Consider the following 16,562-nt stretch of genomic DNA (forward strand, 5'->3'; position numbering starts at 1 on the left):
GGTGAACATGACCCCCAAAAACCACACACCCACACTGCTGAGAACACCTAAACAGCCTCTGCAACTGGCGGAAGACTGAATAAATCCTATGAGGCCCCGACTCCCCTCCCCTGGCAGTGACTGTCTCTCATAAGAAAATCTCTGTCTCCCTTCTCCTACCTTTCTGCCCCTTCACACTGGAAATGCTTAAACCAGTGAACAGAAGGGAGGGAATCCCCTTTAGGAAAAACACGCTGTCTTCTGCTTGACAAAGTCCTGGAGTGTGAGGAGTGAAAGTACAGACTATACCCTTCAATGTCCTTTAGACACCTTGTCCACAAATTAACTCTGTCCAGAGAGTACCAGAGAGTACATTTCATAAACAAAAGTTACTATGATGCTATTGAGCCTGTCAAGAGAAGGAGTGGACAAAAAATAAATAAAAATGAGAGTAGAGAGAGAGAGAGAGAGAGACTGAGATTCTACAAAACACAGTTAAAATTAGTAACCTGAGAAATATAAAACCAATATATAATCACATAAGCTAAGAGACCTCAGTAAGACAGAACAGGATTTTATATTTATAAACAATGTCACACCATTGTTTTTTCTGTGTTTTTTTTATACATTTTTCATGTTAATAAATGTTAGATTTCTCTAAATTTCTTCAACTCTAGGGAAAATATATTCTTAGATTTTCCTAGAAAATGATTCCTTTCAAAGTGATTTTCATATTTTACTGCACTTGCTTTATACATTCTAGAGTGGTATTCATACACACATCTATTTCTCTCCTATCATCAAAGAGGAATATATTTCTACCAGCTACATCTCCTTTTAGAGAGAGTTGTTACTGCTAATTCAACACAGTCTCTTCCATCTCCTGTCTTCCAGAAATTGCTATTCAACCTAATATCTCATTTATGTGAGTAGTACTGCAATTCCACTATCAGGCTAAAGTAATAAAGTCACTTTGACACATGGGATTCTTTCAATCTCCATAGATAATATATCCCCAATATATTTTTACTTCAATATTCTCAAATATCCTAGAGTCACACTTTCTCAAACCACAGCCATAGACACAACAAAATTCAGAAGTGAAAGATTTTTTCCTTATTTATACAAATCTTGCTCTTGGTCTAGCCATCTTATATTATAGTAAATACTAGAGGCCTGGTGCACAAAATTCGTGCACAGGGGTTTGTATCCCTCAGCCCAGCCTGCACCCTCTCCAATCTGGAACCCCTCGAGGGATGTCTGATTGCCCAGCAGAATTGCATCTAAATAGGCAGTCAGACATCCCTCTCACAATCCAGGACTTCTGGATTCCAACTGCTAGCCTGCCTATCTTCCTGATTGCCCCTAACCACTCCTGCTTGCCAGCTTGGTCACCCCCTAAGAACTCCCCTGCCAGCCTGATTGATGTCTAGCTGCTTCCCTGCCAGTCTGTTTGCCCCTAACCACCCTCCCTGCAGGACTGGTCCCCCCAACTGCTCTCCCCAGCAGGCCCAGTCACCCCCAACATCTCTCCTCTGCCCGACTAGTCACATCTAACTGACCTCCCCTGCAGGCTTGATTACCTCCAACTGCCCTCCCTTTCAGGCCTTGTGCCTCCCAAATGCCCTCCCCTGCTGGCCATCTTTGTGGTGGCCATCTTGTGTCCACATGGGGGCAGCCATCTTTGACCACAAGGGGGAAACCATCTTGTGTGTTCGAATGATGGACAATGTGCATATTACTCTTTTATTAGATAGGATAGAGGCCTCGTGCATGGGTGGGGGCCAGCTGGTTTGCCTTGAAGGATGCCCCAGATCAGGATGGGGGTTCCCTTGGCGCATGGGGTGGCCTGGAAAAGGGGCCAGTGGTGGTTTGCAGCCTGGTAATGCCCCCCAGAAACCCAAGAAGAGGCCCTGGCATCTGGGATTTATTTATCTTCTATAACTGAAACTTTATAGCCTTGATGGAGGCCAAGGCAGAGCAGGACGTGCAGGAAGCTTGGCTTCCTAAATTGCCAGGTGCAACCCTAGCCTCCTGCTCCCTCCAGCTCCATGGCTGCTGCCATTTTTGTTGGGATTTATTTATGTTCTACAATTGAAACGTTGTAGCCTTGAGTGGAGGCCTGGGCCAGCCAGGGTATGTGGAAGCTTGGCTTCCTCCATTCCTGGGGAAACCTAAGCCTCCTGCTCACTCCGTGTCTGCAGCCATCTTGGTTAGGTTAATTTGCATGTTTGCTCCTGATTGGCTGATGGGCATGGCTTGTGGGTGTAGTGGAGTTATGGTCAAATTGCATATTACTCTTTTTTTTAGATAGGATATCATTTGAGAGGTTTCTGATGCTGGTCCTGGCTTGTTGGGCTCAGTGGATGGAACGTCAGCATGTAGAATGAAGGGTCTCGGGTTCAATTTCAGTTAAGGGCATGTACCTTGGTTGCAGGCTTGGCTCCTGTCCAGGCACATGTAGAAGGCAACCAATAGATGTGTCTCAGTCATGTCAATGTTTCACTCTCTGTGTATCTCCCCCTCCCTTTCACTCTCTAAAAATCAATAGAAAAGTGTCTTCTGATGAAGATAATAAATAAATAAATACACGCTATCTGCCCTGGCTGGAGGGATTGCTTATTTGGTTGAGCATCTCCTCGTGCACTTGAGTAATTCCCTTATCAGGCGTCTTAGGGTGTAGTCTCCCACCAGTGTCCAAAACTACAGAACCTCTCATTGTTATTTTGTTTCCCTACATACCATCTCTATGAGCTATAAATGTTAATCTTTAACCATACTATACCCATCTGTGTAAAAGAAGCATTTACCTATTCATTTTACACTTTATCCAATCTCAAAGATTGGCCTGCTTTGTGTTCTCCCACGTCTCTAATATATCACCAATGAGTTTCATGTAACCCACTTTATGTCTCCTCCTTTGATTATAATGCGTAAAATACAGTGCAAAACTGCCATTCTCTGAAGCATTTTCTCAATCCATTGAGATTTTGCTTCCTAGCATTTGTTGTCATTTTGGCTCAAATAAACTCACAAAAATTCTTATAGGTTTAGACATTTCTTACATTGACAACTATTACTGGAAATAGCAGCCATTGTCAGGGTAAAAAAAATACATTAGTTTGATTAATGCTGAAACAGGGAGCAAAGAGCCTTCTAGTTCCTTGTATCACCCCCTTTTTGAAGAACCTTTGGTTGAGTCAGTTGACAGGGGAGAAATGGGAAATGGTGAATTCCAGGCATAGTATCCCAAAACAGTATAGAAAAGTGATTTTACAGCTATAAGAATGTTGCTACCTATATAACCTATACACTCATTAAGCTTTCAACACACCAGGAATATTCACACTGAATTATTTATTGCCTATGTATTTAAATTTTTATTATTGCATGGAAACACAACTGACAATGCCAAATGCAATATTTTGATTAAACTTCTATATTTAGAAACATTACAATTTTTTTTTCAAAATTATACATAATAATTACATGTTTATGTTAAGCTGTTGATTGACAAATTGACTTAAACAATAGTATATTTTTCATGCTATTTTGTGAGTATTCTTTAAATTCAGTCGCAACCTATTATAAAATAACTCTATACAACTTGATTATCTTGACTCTATCAGTTTGAATGATCCAAGAAACTGCATTACAGTTACAATTGAAATCAGGTTTTAAAAATTCTTCCAACATGCCAGAACCAGTTTGGCTCAGTGGATAGAGCATCAGTCTGTGGACTGAAAGGTCCCAGGTTCAATTATGGTCAAGGGCATGTACATTGGTTGAGGGCACATTCCTGTGGTGGGTGTGCAGGAGGCAGCTGGTCGATATTTCTCTTTCATCAATGTTTCTAGCTCTCTGTCTCTCTCCCTTCCTCTCTGTGGAAAATCATTAAAATATATTTAAAAAATTATTCCAACAGTATATATATCAACAATTAGAGTTGTGTCCTTACTGGAGATTTCTAGATTTACCATCTAAACTACTCCCAGCAAATTTTTACATTTTGTATTACTCTATATTCAGCATTTTTAAGCCTATCAGTAGTGTATGCCCATAGGAAATATATATTTTGAGATGTAGTATTTGATTATTTTAGGCAATAAAATTATATTAGTGGTCTAATGAATGCACTAAATGCATTAAATGTCTTCATTTGCCATGACTGCCTTCACAAGTTCATGTAATCATCTTCCAACAAACTGACACATAGTGTCATTTTATTCTACCTCTAATGTTTGGTCCAAAATAAACACTTCCAAATATGGATTTCCTCCCAAATCTAAGTAGATAAATCAAAGAACTACATAATTTTATCTGTACATTAGTTTCTTTAAAGAACCAATAGGATATAGAACCAGATTTATTGTAAGAATTTGGGTTATGTGTTATGGATGCTGAAAACTCCCAAGATGTGCAGTCTGCAAGCTGGTTTAATTCTGGTCTAAAAATCAGCAGGTTCCAGATCCAAGAAGAGCTAATGTTTCAATTCACATAAAAAGTCCAGAAAGATCAACATCCAGGTCATGCAGTTGGACAGGAGGAGGTCCCTATTTAGGTCTTCAACTGATTGGATAAGAGTCACCAATATCTACTATTTCAATTGTTAATTTATTCTAGAAACACTCTGGCACACACACCCAGCCATAAAGTTTGACCCAATATCTGGGCAGCCTGTGGCTTAATAAAGTTGACATGTGTTGCGGACTATATGTTTAGTGTTCCCGAAAAATAACTATGTTGAAGTCCTAACTCCCAAGATGAAGGTATTTGGAGATGGGACTTTAAGGAACTAATTAGGCTAGTTGAGGTTATAAGGATGGGGACCTCATGATGAGATTAGTGCCCTTATAAAAGATACCAAAGAGCTTAGTGTCTCTCCATCATATGAGGACACATAGCAACAAATTGGCCATGTGCAAGCCAGAAAGAGAGTTTTCACTAAGAACTGAATGTAATGGCACTTTGATGTCCATCATCTTGAACTTCCCAGCTACCAGACTGTGTGAAATACATTTCTGTTATATAAGCCACCCTGTCTATGATGCTTTGTTTTAGCAGCCCAAGAAAACTAATATATAAAGTAAGCATCAAAATGTGTAATCTTATGTAAATAAGAAGGGAAAGAAAAAGGTGCTGAAAACAGAAATGCTAAAAGGTTCCACAGAAAGGGAACCTATTAGATAACCTAGAGGCTGAAAAAGTAGGCTTGCTTAAAGGTTTTTAAAGGGAGAATTTACTAGTACAGATGCTCTTTCCCGCCTCAAGAGCAAAGCCCCAAGCATTAAATGAAAAGTTATAGATTCTGTTGGTTGTAGATGTAATGCAATTGAATTTTAAACCCTATGGAGTTATTGATTCGACATATTCTGGACTCACCTGAAGCAGATACATAAAAGGGGAGGGCAGGGTGGTGTTTTCAGAAACCAGGATCCACAGAAAGAAAATGAGAACTCTGCACTGTGCCCAAGCTTCATTACCAGGATGTCTACAAATAGATTTATGCCCTACCTACATTTCCCAAGGCAAGAGATTACAGAATTTCTTTCTGTGAAAGCTGACTTGCCAAAGGGAAAGAACTCCAGACTATTACATTTGGAGTCCTCTATTAAAAAAGTAAATCCCCCTAGGTACTCAAAGTACGCAATTAGCATTTTAGTCTCTCATTATTAACTACAAAGGTGTAAGGGTGCGATGTTTAATGTTTTCATAAACTGTTTTGTTCTTTCTCTCCTGGTACGTGGTACAATTAAATTCCTCGTAATTGAATTTAGGCATAACCACTGCTTTGGTCAATAGAATGTGAGTAGAAGTGGATTTTTTTCCATTTCTGGACAGAAACATCAACAGCTTATTTCTGTCATAGTATTGGATATGACCCACAACTGTTACTCCATCAGCCAGGGTCACGGAGTGAACATTATGGTGACACAGAACAGATCCCCAAAGCAAACTTTGATGAATAGATAGCAGGAGACATAATTTAAACTTTATTTTATTGGCAAGATTGTGGAGATGCCTTTTATTTCAGTATAATACAGTTATTCTTACTGGTATAACAAAAAAATTCCCAAGATACTTGAGCAAAGTCTCAAATAAAATACACATTTCAAAGCAAATAAAAGAGAAACAAATAATTTAGATGGGAAAAAAAATACACATATACTTTGAGGAAAAACTTTAACACAATAGCAATTTTCTTAGAGTCCTAAAGAAGATACAGAAATGATGAACAATAAAATTAAAAAAAAACCCTATTAAATAACAATGAGTATATATTTTAAAGTTAAATATAAGAAAGGATAAAAAAAGGATATATTAAAAGTAGAAGATATGCCAAAACCGGTTTGGCTCAGTGGTAGAGCGTTGGTCTGCGGACTTAGGGTCCCAGGTTCGATTCTGGTCAAGGGCATGTACATTGGTTATGGGCACATCCTCGGTAGTGGGTGTTCAGGAGGCAGCTGGTCAATGTTTCTCTCTCATCGATGTTTCTAGCTCTCTGTCCCTCTCTCCTCCTCTCTGTAAAAAAATCAATAAAATATATTTAAAATATATATATATATATATATATAAGATATAAGTTGAGAAACTTTCCAATGGACCAGAAAAAAAAAATAGGTAAAGATTATTTGAAATGTAAGAGTAACACCATGAATGTTAGCATTCTCCAACATCATAATATGAATTGCAGAAAATATTTAAAAAAAAAAAGAAAATATGAGGAAATTAAAACTAAATAAATTAAATAAGGTAACTTTCCTAAAGCTAGAAATACAAATTACTTTATATTGAAATACAATAACTATTCAAGAATAAAGGGAAAAATAAATTTAGATCCCCATATTAAGACATATTGTAAAATCCGAAATTGTAAAGACCAGGAAAATTATTAGTAGAAGACTATGTTTTGATTTTTATTTCAGAAACCTCTGTGCTGTTTTTTAAGCAAAGAGAGACTGATATGTTTTTATTACCTTTGTTGTTGTTGCTAATTCTTATGGGAGGAGATTTTTCCATTGATATTTAGGGAGAGTGGAAGAGAGAGGAAAAGACAGAGAGAAACATCCAAGTGGGAGAAAGACATTGACTAGTTGTCTCCCGCATGAGTATAGCCTGGGAAGGAACCTGCAACCAAGGTACAAGCCCTTGACTGGAATTGAACCTGGGACCCTTTGGTCCATAGGCCAACGCTCTATCCACTGTGCAAAACCAGCTAGGGCTTTTTTATGCCTGTTAAAGCATATCTCTCAGACCTGTAAAGGCTTCTTTTCCTTCATGTTCTATATTTCAGTTGTGCTCTTAAGAAATGTGAAGCCCCTTTGAGTCCTGCATGTACAATGCACCATCCAGATTCTTCAGCATGGAAGGATTGTTCCCAGCTGCTGGGAATGAAGCTGGATCACAGGCCTTGGCTTCCAGCTCTCTTTACATATTGCCCTTCTGGGGGGGGGGGGAGTTATTTTCCCACTTCCCCACCCATTTATGCATTGTAAAAGTCCAGAGATCTGGCTTCTTGCACCACACAACACATCCCTGAAGCATCATCTAGCTTTCCAAATCCCATCTGAGTCAGCTGACATTTTATTTAAAGTGCATTGCCATTTATTTTTTCTCTGTGTTCAATCATGCTTTCTCTTTTGCCACACAGATGCTGATCTTTAGAGCACCACAAGCTCATTCTCATCTCACAGGGTGCTTCCTGCAGAAACTAACTGTCAGGGATGGTTCCAGAAGTGGGCTGAGGAAAGACACTCAGAGAGCATGTTGCAGCTGAATCACTACATGCAGGTCAGTAGTAAGGACCCTATCACAGGTGGGCCAAGTGCTTATCCCTAGCTTACATTTAGTAATGTATTTGTTAACATTTTCACGATTGTGAAATGTGGTTGTATGCCATCAGAAGAACATGCACTAGCAAGGGTACCTATCCGTCATTTGAGAAATACAGGGGGGCTAGTAATTATAAGGACAGTGGAAATGGGCCACTGGAGTAGAACTACAGAAAAGGCTGTGGATGATTAATCGTTAACTGAAGGCTTATAGAATAACCTATGATAAAGTTGGCAGCTTATTAAGAGATATTCATCTCCATCAGTTGAAGAGCAAAGTTTAGATCCAGGATCACAAATTAATCCCGAGAGGAGTTGAGTTCTCGAGAAGTTTCAATCTCAACCTAAGTATAAATGTTATGCTGAGGTCTGGGGCTTAAATAAAATAATAATAATAATAATAGTAATAATAATAATTAAAAAATAGAATAAAACCCTGTAATAAGGGATGTAGAGATATGAGTTAACACATTCAATATTTTTCAATCCCCCAATTATTGGTGACTCCACAGAATCTCAAGTATTGGCTCATTCCCTCTTTTCAGAGCATATCAGTCTCTCTTTGCTTGAATAAAACACAGAGGCTTCTGAACTACAAGTCAAAACACTGTCTCCCCAAGATCTGTTCCCTCCTTGTCTTCCACCTTCCCTCCCTCCGTCTTTGCCTCTGTCTATCTTTATCATTTCTCTTTCTCTTTCTCTCTCCCTCTCTCTCTTTCTATTTCTAACTCTATTTCTACCTCTAATCTATCTCTGTGTCTCTCAAATAGGTTGCACACACCATGGGAAGAGTTAATTGAACATTGACATTGTTTAGAATTGTCATTGCTTTGGTAGAAATATAAAGCAGATAATAATATTTTATACTGCTTGATATTGTTTTTGTTTTTAATTTTTATTGATCACTAATAATCTCTATAGTAGTTTATCAACTAATTGTTCTCCAGGTGTGGGCAGCATCAGTATCACCTGGGAGGTTTTTAAAATACACATCCATGGGTACCATGTCAGAGATACTTAATCAAATTCTAAGGATGGGGCCCAACAATAATTAAAAAAATTATATATATATATATATATATATATATATATATATATATATATATATATAATTTTATATCTTTTGCAGAGAGGAAGGGAGAGGGATAGAGAGTTAGAAACATTGATAAGAGAGAAACATAGATCAGCTTCCTCCTGCACACCTCCTACTGGGGATGTATCTGCAACCAAGATACATGCCCTTGACTGGAATCAAACCTGGGACCTTTCAGTCCGCAGGCCAATGCTCTATCCACTGAAACAAACTGGTTAGGGCTAACAATTAATTTTTAAACAAGCTCAAGTGATACTGCTTCAAGGCTAACGTTTCAGAACACTGACAGAGGTACTGTGCACATTTCCTCATTGTTTCCTATTATTACTTTACTAGAGGCCCAATGCATGAAAATTCATGCACTGGAGGGGAGGTCCCTTAGCCCCGCCTGCCCCATCCTTCTCACAGTCTGAGAACCCTCAGGGGTGGGAAATGACCCATTGATCAGGGGAAGGTGATGCCCCATCACACTTCAGCTGCTGCCACTGCCAGCAGCACAAGCCTTGGCCGGCTGGTTACCTGAGCCTTGGGCAGCCCTGGATGGGTGGGCAGCCGACATCCAAGGCTTGCCTGTGCCTTGGGCTGACTGTGGGTGGCAGGGGACGCTGAGGAGACTGGGAGACTCCAGAGGCTACCCAGCCATCCAGGGCTGCCCAAGGCTCAGGTGGGCGGAGCACACCTGCCACCCCCACAGGCCTGAGGGAACCAGAGGCTGCCATCTTGTGGCTGTGGGCACCACCATCTTTAAGGGTGTGACATCAATTAGCATATTCCCTCCTTATTGGCTGTGGATGCCACCACCTTTGAGGGTGTGATATTCAATTAGCATATTACCTTCTTATTGGCTGGCTGCCATATTTGTGATGGTGGGAGGATCAATTAGCATATTCCCTCTTTATTAGATAGGATGACTAACTTGTTTTTCTTTATCAAGATAGACATTAACATGGATAATTAAATTTTCATTATAGATTATTTTCACAGAGAGGAAGAGAGAGGGATAGAGAGTTAGAAACATCAATGAGAGAGAATCATCGATCAGCTGCCTCTTGCACACCCCCAAGTAGGGATGTGCCTGCAACCAAGGTACATGCCCTCGAATGGAATCGAACCTGGGACCTTTCAGTCCACAGGCCGATGCTCTATCCACTGAGCCAAACTGGTCCCAGCTTTATTATAGATTATTAATCTAAAAATTTACTACTAATTTATATCCAACATGAATTTTTATTTCCCCTGAACAAAAAACAGTATAAGGATCATTATATTTTAATATAATTAAAAATGTTATTTGAGTTTCCTCAAATGCATTCAAAATAATTGTGTAATACCTGTTTCTATCATTTTATAATTAGCTAATTCTAACAAGTTGTTTTTAATAGTTCATAAAAATAGATACAATTATATTTAAGTAGAGAAACATTTTCAATTACTGTCAATATTACCTTGACTTATAAGAAAAGAGTAATGGTAATTACAGAAAAGCAAATTAAAATTTTAGTTTAGGAGTTTATCTTTGAAGCAAATCAGAAACAAATAGTTTATAGAGAAATTGAGACTGAAAACAATGAAATTATTTTTCAGTTCCACACCTTGGATCCTGGGTTAATACAATATATAACTAACAACAAAAGGGCAGGGAAAAATCAACTTACTACCAATTGGGGGAAAATTCATGCTCAGTCACATCAAGACAAGTTGCTCCTACTGCATAGTAATTTGCAGCCAGTCGTGAGATCCCATTGTTTGTAATCTTTGTTATTTTGAAGGCACATTTTAAAAAAAATATATTTTATTGATTTTGTACAGAGAGGAAGGGAGAGAGAGAGTTAGAAACATCGATGAGAGAGAGAGTCATCGACCAGCTGCCTCTTGCACACCCACTACTGGGGATGTGCCCGCAACCAAGGTACATGCCCTTGACCGGAATCAAACCTGGGACCTTTCAGTCCCCAAGCCGACGCTCTATCCATTGAGCCAAACCAGTCTCGGCTGAAGGCACATTTTTGAACCCTCAAATTATTCTTAAAAATGTTGCAAATCATACATATTGTGTAAAATGATCTCATTGAGTCATTATACCGATTAGCTTATTTTTATTTCTATAGATTTCACAAAACAAGTCATAATTCTTTTTCTTTTTCTATTCAGGATATGCCAGGCTCATTCAGCTTCTTCCAATTCTGATATAACCACAACAGTTCTATAACATTAGGGGGCATTGCTTTTGAGCCATGTATTTAATTTTATCAATTATTGGTTGTATTTTAAAATGTCTTTAAATGTTCATTTGTGTTGTCTGGTTGAAGTGGTTGAATTTTGATCTATGAACCAGAAAGTCACAGTTAGATTCCCTTTCAGGGCACATGACTGGGTTGTGAGCTTGAGGCATGCAGGATGCAGCCGATCAATGATTCTCTCTGATCACTGATGTTTCTATCTCCCTCTCCCTTTCTCTCTGAAATCAATAAAAATATATATATATTTTTAAATACATTTGTGTTTTAGGTCAAATTAAAAAGAATTACTTTTATGTAGAGCTTATCTTTGATTTTTTCTTTCCTATGCTCTTGGTTAGTGACAAAGACTGTTTTTACATAAAAGGGAGATGGTTGAAAGGTATGTTTGGCTGAAACCGGTTTGGCTCAGTGGAAAAAGCATTGGCCTGAGGACTCAAAGGTCCCAGTTCAATTCTGGTTAAGGGCATGTACCTTTGTTGCGGGCAAATTCCCGGTGGGGGGTATGCAAGAGGCAGCTGATCGATGATTCTCTCTCACCGATGTTTCTAACTCTCTATCCCTCTCTCTTCCTCTCTGTGAAAAATCAATAAAATATATTTAAAAAAAGAAAAGAAAGGTATGTTTGTCTGCATTTACTCCATAAGTATTTATTTATTGAAATACTTACAGACATTCTTATACACATGTGGAAAGATTACAGGATTCAAAGCTTCCAAAGTTTTCTCCTGGAAGTTAGCTGTTCTAACCAAAGAGGAGCAAAACTAGTGAGAAGACTCATCCTCATTGTAGTGATAGCTGGGTTCAGGGGCAGCTGTAATGTGATTAGGCAGCAGTTCTGGTGCTCAAAGCAGAAGGTCTGTTGCAAACCTTCCATGAATCCACTGGGAACTGGGGCTTCTTTTTGCCATCTTCCATAAGCCTTCCGGGATTTGCACATAGGTGTATGACACATAGGTGTATGACAGAGGTTGAAGAAAATAAATAGTGCTGACTTTATTGTGTCTATGCAAATAATGTTAAAATCCAAGGCTAAAATTGCATAGCTCAGATTTTCTTTTTTTTGGTCTCAAAAGTACAATAAAATGTAGCTGTTTTTTGTACTGACTTTCTTTCCTAGTAACAAAACTACCCATGTTAAGAAATTTGAACTTATACATTTGAAAAATTAGACATAACAAAGAAAATAAACATCTTTGTAATGTAACAATGGATGCCAAAACCCAGACTCATAGCTGGTGAGTGCAGCGGCTGTGGTTGGAACCTCTCCCGCTTCCACGGCAGCACTAAGGAATATATATACATGATTACTGTGTTATCCAAATTATAAGAAATGTGGTCATTCCTAATAGTTGTGGAAATGGGGTCAGATATTTTATATTTGTCTATAATTTTTGTTATAACACTACATGAGTTTTCTATAATGCCAATAATTTCTAAAGACAGTTTGAGTTTTCTCTACTTATAAGTAGTCTTTTAAATGTTACTGATGTTATGATTATGCACAAGATCTCTTTTTATAAAAATTCAAATTAATAACATATGAGATAGGCATATAATTCAGCTATTTCATTAGATCCTAAGAGATTTTAATGCAAACATTATTTCAATTTTTAGAATGCTTTCAGTTTAGAGAATTCACTGTTGTCATGGATGGAAAGGAAAGGGAATTCAGAAATTTGTCTTAAGAAAAAGTAAAACAGGCAATATATAACTTAATAAATTCAACTCAGATGTCAACCAAATCCTAAAGTTTAGACATTATCAACTTGTCTTAAAAGTTGCTATTTATTCAACATATAGAGGAAAGAAACATGATGATAATATACCTTAAACAAAGTTTAATGGGTTTTAGTCATCAATCATAATGAATAAAATGAAAACATTTCCACAGAGTAGCATATATTATTTGTAGGTAAAAGAGCCCATCAAGCACACTTTATATTGTCCCAGCTGCTTTGGCTCAATGGATAGAGCATCGGCTTGAGGACTGAAAGGTCCCAGTTTCGATTCCAGTCAAGGGCACATGCCCTAGTTGTGAGCTCAATCCTCAGTAGGGACTGTGCAAGAAGCAGCCAATCAATGATTCTTTCTCATCATTGATATTTCTATCTCTTCCTCTCTCTTTTTCTCTGAATTCAATAAAAATATATTAAACACACACACACACACTTAGGGCAGTAACTGAAATTCTAATAAAATGAAAACATCTTCAGAGTGCTAAACATTTGCACCGTAGGTAAATATGTTATTCAAGAGCAGTCATCATTGCAACTCAAGGACCAATACTGCATTAGAGGGAATTTATTCCGAAAGAACTTTTGTTTGATGCACTGCACATATTCTGGCTCACAAGTTTGATGGCCATGTTCTCACAAAGAAAAGCGACATTCAAACAAGAACTCCTGGGAAAGATAAATGGCACCTCCCCCCCCCGCAACAATTTATTATTTCCTTATGCAATGTGTTCCTGAATAGATAAACACTGGGAAAGAAAAGATAATACTTAGCAACAATTTTTGTATTCTTTTAATAGAGTAAATGTATCCAATATATTTTAATTTTAAGCATTGACCATTTCAGTATATTATTGGTTTAATTGAAGTTCCTATTTTAGTATACTAATTATTATTTGTAACTCTATATGGATATATAGAAACTTCAGCCATTTAAAAAATTAAACATACTTTAGATTATTGTTTTTACTTAAAAACATAAATGTGAATGTTTGATAACAAATTAACACTTAAATGATTAACTATAGCTGTACAGACATTTTCTTGGGTTGTCATTGTTAATCAGTTATACTTAATAGAACCCCTTCTATATCTTACAAAAAACTTTGATATGCTAGAATTACAGGGCTAAAAATGCCGTCTGCATGAAGTTTTCCTTATGATGGATGACATTAAAACTGGATTAAAGACAAATTAGGGTGCCAATAACATGCTATTGGCAATCATGCTTAAAGATGGGCACAGGACTTCTGAGTCACAGTGAGTGCCATTTGTTTTAGCAATTGTCAATGCTCCACTCGAAAAGTCTGAAGAAGACAACGAGGGCCAGATGCTAGAATCCCTATGTGCCAGCCAAGATATGCATTAACATATGATGTTGAAAGCTTTCTCAGTCGTCTCCTACCTAAGCACAGCACATTTGCAACAGAGTGCTGATAGACCCAGGCCCAGAAATCCCTTTGGAAGCTCCGTGAGTGGCGCGCTCCAGACAGCTAATGAATTACAGAATGAGATCCGTGTCCAGTATGTTAAGCTTCTACTTTTGAAAATGTCTTATTAATCAATTTTAGACTTCCACCGCTTCATCACTGTCAGAAACAAGCCATATTACAATTAAGTGAAAAGCCAGAATCATCAAAAGGATATAAAATTCATCCAACTTGCAAGTGAAAAGGACTTGATGTCAACGCAGCATGATGAACTGAACATTTAAGAAACCTTGGAAAAGATGTGGGTAAAGTATCTGCCAAACCGTGTTTTGAATCCATAATAAGAACAAATATAAATCAGGAATTCTTATAAATGGAGATCCCCAGGATCCAACTCCAAAGATTCTGTTTCGTCCTGAGACCCAGGCTCTGCCAGCTTCATACTTGTTCCATTTCTGATGCAGTTGGCCAGGACAACGGAGCTTAAGGGATGCTTTGTGAGTTGTCTATTTCAGTTAAACAATCTGTTGATATAAAACTGTCTATACTGAAACCCTGAGATAATGCTTATCCCTTCATTCACCACTTTTATGGTACCCATGGCTACCTATCTGATTCAGGATTTCTGAAAGCAGATTGCTTTTCTGTATAAAACTCCTGATAATTGGCATGGGCAATAAAGTTGATAAAAATGTATGATATTTGGAAAGGGGACATTTTTGTTTCACATAGAACATAGCAGAGAAGGGGCCATTCAAGAGTAGACATGTCAATTTAAGACTATGACCAATAGAAAGAGATCTCTGACCATTTATGGGAACTTGAAGGGGGAAAGCATAGAAAAAAATGAACGAAGCCCCAAAACCCAGTCTTTCAAAAGTATTAAGTCCTACCAAAGAAGGTAGAAATAGAAAAAAAAAATTATAATAAATAGCCATTGGAAGAGTAGAAAAATATGGTGTTAAAACAAATATTTTGTTTTGATTTAAAAGTAGTTGTTCTGGTATATATAAAGAGAAAATCTTTTATAGTCAGTAAAATGGGTGTTTTCTTTTAGATATAAAATTTAAAAATTATAATAATCCTGTAAGCAAAAGTGCTAATCCTTTCAAAGAATAGTTGCTATCTATTCCCTCTGAGCAATGCATTATTAAAACATGAGAGCTAGTGCACAAAACTCGTGCACAGGCAATGTCCCTAGCTGCTACTGGCTGCTGTCATTCTGCACGTCCTTCATTCTGCACTGCCCCCTGGTGGTCAGCACATGTCATAGTGAGTGATCTAACTCCTGGTCCTTTGAACTCTGGAGGAACACTTTACGTATTAGGCTTTATACATATAGTAGATCCATTATGGAATAAATCTGTAGAGATGCATTTGACTGGAGCTTCAAAGCTTCGCTAACTTAAATTTTTTAAAAATGATAACACAATAGAGTTAATCAAGAGAAAATTTACAAGAAAAATGTTGTATAATTGTATACTGATGAAGTAATAACACCATTATTTATTTTTTAAATTACAATATATTGCACCATCTCTAGATGCTTGAAAATTAAACCTAATTTACTTGCACTCAGAAGCAGGAGTTTTAGATAAAAATTAAAATCATAAATGTTTCTAATATATTGAGATAACAAGTCCAAGTTTATTACAGTACACACACCATGATGCAAATATTATAAAAAATATATATGTTTGTGTCTTGTGTATTCACAGACACATGAACATATGCAGAGTTTCATTTCTCTTTAAATTGCTTTTCTTGCTACAACCCAAAACCCAGATTTTAAAAGTTCATGTTTTAGTTCCCTGCTTTCCTGTTTTTTCCTTTTGTTAAGGATGTGCACTTTTTCTACTTTTCAATTCCCTTCAGGATTCGGCTATCTAATGTACAAATATGGTTAGTGGTAGTAAATTCACCCAATTGTTCTCTGTTAATTCATTAGCCAGATAATGTGCTACCTCTCTAAGGAAATGCAATGCCTAACTCTCTATATACACCTCCTATAAAAAGCACACTGGGGAAAGCACTAATACTGGAAATTTAAAAAGATCCAACTGGGAGTTAATTTATTCAAGGGAGACTTCTTAGAGTCCTTTAAATCACATTAATAGAGTGGCTGCCTGCTCTATGAATCCATAACTCAGTCTCAGGTGCTACAAGTTCCTAAAAAAAAAAAAAGGAATATGTTCAGTTTGATTTTTTTTCTACATGAAAATGACAGCAAACAAAATGCTTTTTTTTTATTGATG

Source organism: Pipistrellus kuhlii, unplaced genomic scaffold (genome assembly GCF_014108245.1).
Source record: "Pipistrellus kuhlii isolate mPipKuh1 unplaced genomic scaffold, mPipKuh1.p scaffold_m20_p_4, whole genome shotgun sequence".
Taxonomy (NCBI): Eukaryota; Metazoa; Chordata; class Mammalia; order Chiroptera; family Vespertilionidae; genus Pipistrellus; species Pipistrellus kuhlii.